The following is a 5,852-nucleotide window of genomic DNA, read 5'->3' on the forward strand; positions in this document are numbered from 1 at the left end:
CCGCTCAGCGCCGGTGCCGCAGTCGGCCTCGAATGACGAAAAATGACGGTCTCCTCCTGGAGCTCACAGCCAACTTGGCAAAAAGTTTCTAAGTGCCCACGGCCCTGCCGAGCTTTGGCGTCCGCCCAGCGCCGGTTCCGCAGTCGGCCTCGAATGACGAAAAATAACGGTCTCCTCCTGGAGCTCACAGCCAACTTGGCAAAAAGTTTCTAAGTGCCCACGGCCCTGCCGAGCTTTGGCGTCCGCTCAGCGCCGGTGCCGCAGTCGGCCTCGAATGACGAAAAATGACGGTCTCCTCCTGGAGCTCACAGCCAACTTGGCAAAAAGTTTCTAAGTGCCCACGGCCCTGCCGAGCTTTGGCGTCCGCCCAGCGCCGGTTCCGCAGTCGGCCTCGAATGACGAAAAATAACGGTCTCCTCCTGGAGCTCACAGCCAACTTGGCAAAAAGTTTCTAAGTGCCCACGGCCCTGCCGAACTTTGGCGTCCGCTCAGCGCCGGTTCCGCAGTCGGCCTCGAATGACGAAAAATAACGGTCTCCTCCTGGAGCTCACAGCCAACTTGGCAAAAAGTTTCTAAGTGCCCACGGCCCTGCCGAACTTTGGCGTCCGCTCAGCGCCGGTTCCGCAGTCGGCCTCGAATGACGAAAAATAACGGTCTCCTCCTGGAGCTCACAGCCAACTTGGCAAAAAGTTTCTAAGTGCCCACGGCCCTGCCGAGCTTTGGCGTCCGCCCAGCGCCGGTTCCGCAGTCGGCCTCGAATGACGAAAAATAACGGTCTCCTCCTGGAGCTCACAGCCAACTTGGCAAAAAGTTTCTAAGTGCCCACGGCCCTGCCGAGCTTTGGCGTCCGCCCAGCGCCGGTTCCGCAGTCGGCCTCGAATGACGAAAAATAACGGTCTCCTCCTGGAGCTCACAGCCAACTTGGCAAAAAGTTTCTAAGTGCCCACGGCCCTGCCGAGCTTTGGCGTCCGCCCAGCGCCGGTTCCGCAGTCGGCCTCGAATGACGAAAAATAACGGTCTCCTCCTGGAGCTCACAGCCAACTTGGCAAAAAGTTTCTAAGTGTCACATCTCTGAAAAAACGACTAAGTGTCAACTTTCGAAAAAACGGCTAAGTGTCAACTTTCGAAAAAACGGCAAAGTGTCACATCTCTGAAAAAACGGCTAAGTGTCGACTTTCGAAAAAACGGCTAAGTGTCAACTTTCGAAAAAACGGCAAAGTGTCACATCTCTGAAAAAAACGGCTAAGTGTCACATCTCTGAAAAAACGGCTAAGTGTCACATCTCTGAAAAAACGGCTAAGTGTCGCCTCTCTGAAAAAACGGCAAAGTGTCAACTTTCGAAAAAACGACAGAGTGTCGCCTCTCTGAAAAAACGACTAAGTGTCGACTCTGAGAAAATGGCAAAGTGCCCACGGCTCTGCGGGCTCGTGCATCCGACCCGCGCCGGTTCCCCAGCCGGCCTGAAATAAGGCAAAACCAGCCTCTCCGCCTGGAGCTCAGAGCCAACTTGGCGAATATTTTCTAAGTGCCCACGGCTCTGCGTGGCTACGGCGTCTGCCCAGCGCCGGTTCCTGGGTCGAACCCCGAGGACGAGGAATGCCGGTCTCCGCCTGGAGGTCCCAGCTTAATCGGCGAAAATTTTCTAAGTGCCCACGGCTCTGCCGGGCTCGTGCATCCGACCCGCGCCGGTTCCCCAGCCGGCCTGAAATAAGGCAAAACCAGGCTCTCCCCCTGGAGCTCAGAGCCAATTGTGGCGAAAAAACGACTAAGTGTCAACTTTCGAAAAAACGACTAAGTGTCAACTTTCCAAAAAAACGGCTAAGTGTCGACTTTCGAAAAAACGGCTAAGTGTCAACTTTCGAAAAAACGACTAAGTGTCGCCTCTGAAAAAACGACTAAGTGTCGCCTCTCTGAAAAAACGACTAAGTGCCCACGGCTCTGCGGGGCTTGTGAGTCCGCCCCGCGCCGGTTCGGCGGTCGGCCTCAAAAAGCGAAAAATCAGCCTCTCTCCCTGGAGCTCACCAAAAATTTGTCGAAATTTTTCTAAGTTCTCCTCGAGGTACCAGGGGGTGAGGTACCCGGGCTAAGGTGCAGTACCTTTTTTGGTCTTCAGGTGCGCCAGAGTACAATGAAATGGTCCCAGTAGTCAGTGTACTCATCGACTTTCCCCCCGTTTTCCAAAGCACCCCGTTTACGAGTATGGAGGAGATGGTGCTGGTCTCCCCACGGCGTCGGACACGCCGTCCTCGACAGCACAAGGTCGGATAGAAGACCTGAAAAGCGCCGTGGCACGCGCTGGAGGTGTCACTGTGGCGAAAAAGTGACTAAGTGTCAACTTTCGAAAAAACGGCTAAGTGTCAACTTTCGAAAAAACGGCTAAGTGTCAACTTTCGAAAAAACGGCTAAGTGTCAACTTTCGAAAAAACGACTAAGTGTCGCCTCTCTGAAAAAACGGCAAAGTGTCAACTTTCGAAAAAACGACTAAGTGTCAACTTTCGAAAAAACGACTAAGTGTCACCTCTCTGAAAAAATGGCAAAGTGTCAACTGCGAATGTGGTGGTGCATGGAAGGAAGTGGAGGACGGCCGCCTCCTTAAACACAGGCCGAAGAGGAGCGTCAGGGCCGGCTCCTTAAACACGGACCGAGTGTCGCCCTTAACACAGACCAAGCGGAGGACGGCCGCCTCCCTAAATACAGGCCGAACCGGAGCGCGAGGGCCGCTCCTTAAACACGGACCGAGTGTCGCCCTTAACACAGACCAAGGGGAGGACGGCCGCCTCCTTAAACACAGGCCGGAGAGGAGCGTCAGGGCCAGGCTCCTCAAACATGGACCGAGTGTCGCCCTTAACACAGACCAAGGGGAGGACGGCCGCCTCCTTAAACACAGGCCGGAGAGGAGCGTCAGGGCCAGGCTCCTCAAACATGGACCGAGTGTCGCCCTTAACACAGACCAAGGGGAGGACGGCCGCCTCCTTAAACACAGGCCGGAGAGGAGCGTCAGGGCCAGGCTCCTCAAACATGGACCGAGTGTCGCCCTTAACACAGACCAAGGGGAGGACGGCCGCCTCCTTAAACACAGGCCGGAGAGGAGCGTCAGGGCCAGGCTCCTCAAACATGGACCGAGTGTCGCCCTTAACACGGACCAAGGGGAGGACGGCCGCCTCCTTAAACACAGGCCGGAGAGGAGCGTCAGGGCCAGGCTCCTCAAACATGGACCGAGTGTCGCCCTTAACACGGACCAAGGGGAGGACGGCCGCCTCCTTAAACACAGGCCGGAGAGGAGCGTCAGGGCCAGGCTCCTCAAACATGGACCGAGTGTCGCCCTTAACACAGACCAAGGGGAGGACGGCCGCCTCCTTAAACACAGGCCGGAGAGGAGCGTCAGGGCCAGGCTCCTCAAACATGGACCGAGTGTCGCCCTTAACACGGACCAAGGGGAGGACGGCCGCCTCCTTAAACACAGGCCGGAGAGGAGCGTCAGGGCCAGGCTCCTCAAACATGGACCGAGTGTCGCCCTTAACACGGACCAAGGGGAGGACGGCCGCCTCCTTAAACACAGGCCGGAGAGGAGCGTCAGGGCCAGGCTCCTCAAACATGGACAGAGTGTCGCCCTTAACACAGACCAAGCGGAGGACGGCCGCCTCCCTAAATACAGGCCGAACCGGAGCGCGAGTGTCGCTCCTTAAACACGGACCGAGTGGAGGACGGCCGCCTCCTTAAACACAGGCCGAACAAAATGACACAAAGTGTCAACTGCGAATGTTGTCCATCCAAGGAAGGAGCGTGATGCCCGGCCGGCTCCTTAAACACAGGCCGAGAGTCGCCCCGGACGGTCCGCCTCGCGGCGCCCGTCTGCTCGGATAAAATGACACAAAGTGTCAACTACGAATGTTGTCCATCCAAGGAGGGAGCGTGATGCCCGGCCGGCTCCGAAAACACAGGCCGAGAGTCGCCCCGGACGGTCCGCCTCGCGGCGCCCGTCTGCTCGGATAAAATGACACAAAGTGTCAACTGCGAATGTTGTCCATCCAAGGAAGGAGCGTGATGCCCGGCCGGCTCCTTAAACACAGGCCGAGAGTCGCCCCGGACGGTCCGCCTCGCGGCGCCCGCCCGCTCGGATAAAATGACACAAAGTGTCAACTACGAATGTTGTCCATCCAAGGAAGGAGCGTGATGCCCGGCCGGCTCCTTAAACACAGGCCGAGAGTCGCCCCGGACGGTCGCCTCGCGGCGCCCGTCTGCTCGGATAAAATGACACAAAGTGTCAACTACGAATGTTGTCCATCCAAGGAGGGAGCGTGATGCCCGGCCGGCTCCGAAAACACAGGCCGAGAGTCGCCCCGGACGGTCCGCCTCGCGGCGCCCGTCTGCTCGGATAAAATGACACAAAGTGTCAACTGCGAATGTTGTCCATCCAAGGAAGGAGCGTGATGCCCGGCCGGCTCCTTAAACACAGGCCGAGAGTCGCCCCGGACGGTCCGCCTCGCGGCGCCCGCCCGCTCGGATAAAATGACACAAAGTGTCAACTACGAATGTTGTCCATCCAAGGAGGGAGCGTGATGCCCGGCCGGCTCCGAAAACACAGGCCGAGATTCGACCCCGGACGGGCCGTCTTCTCCCGGCGCCCGCCCGCGTACGCCCCCCATCCCCGGTCGCCCGTCTGCTCCCGGCGGGCCTCCGAGTACCCCCTCACCCAACTGACCGACTGGCACTCATGACCCGCCTTGGTAGGGCCTCCATCGGCCTCGGCTCGTCCGACGTCGGGTGGACGGTTCCTACCCACTGCGGGTCGCACTCTAGCGCCCCGGCCGCCGCGTGAGCGTGCGCTCCCCGCGCCGCCCCGCAGGCCCCGGCGCGACCGTACTGCGGCGAGACCGAGACGACCCGGTTTGGCATCCATCCCACCTAGCCACGATCCACGGAGGCCGAGCGAGCGGCTGAGTGTCGGGCGCCGCGCGTGCGAGCGTCCGCCGGCCGCGCCGGTCCTTCCGCGAATGTCGTTTCTCAAACCCTCCGGCTTGATAGCGGCGGCACCACGGGAAGCCGTCCACACACACCGTCCGACCTCTATCCGAAAAGCCTTCCCGACCAACCGCGGTCGCGGGGGCGTCTGTCGCTCCGCATCGGGGGGGCGTATGGCTTCCGCGCTACGCGCTGCGGGCTCGGGGGGGCCGCAACGGCTGAGTCTGACTCGGCCGGGGCGCAGCTTCCCTCCCGGCAGTCAGCAATAGTGCCGATCGCGCCTGCCACCAGCCCCCTCCCCGACGGGTTCGTCGGCGCCGGCTGGCCGCCGTCCGCCTTCGTTCCCCGAGGGTTCCCAACCAGCGCCGATCCAACTCCGCATCCTGGCCGCACGCAGTGCGTGCCTCGCGCGGGTAAGTCGCCGGCGCAGCGCCGCAGCTCCCGACCCCCGCGTACGGGAATAGTTGAGGGCCTCAGCGGGCCGCACCGACCGAGTCCGACTCGGGCCGGGGCGCAGATTCCCGCTTGGGTGACCGAACGTTCTCTGCTCGGGCCGGAGGGCCGACGCCCGTCCCCCCCCGTCGTCCCCCACGGACCGCCTCCGAGGCCACTTCGCACGGCTCATCCTCGGCTCCCTACCAATGCTTAATCGATGGGGCCGCCCGGCCGGATTCGCGCCACCCTGTCCACCGCGAGTCTCCCCAGACTAACCCGAGTTACCGCCCAGCTCGCCTAACCTTGCACTCGCTCTGCCAAACGGTCGTGTAGTCGGCGGGCCGTCCTACGGGTCGCCCTCCCTCCCCAAACGCGCGGCGGGATAGCGGCAAGGCGGCGGCGGCGGCCAGCGGCGTCGGGGCGCTCGCACCGGAGAAGAGGCGTCTTACGAGGCC

The sequence above is a fragment of the Syngnathus leptorhynchus genome, unplaced genomic scaffold (assembly GCF_054491065.1).
Source record: "Syngnathus leptorhynchus isolate UIUO unplaced genomic scaffold, UIUO_Slep HiC_scaffold_118, whole genome shotgun sequence".
In the NCBI taxonomy this organism is placed as follows: Eukaryota; Metazoa; Chordata; class Actinopteri; order Syngnathiformes; family Syngnathidae; genus Syngnathus; species Syngnathus leptorhynchus.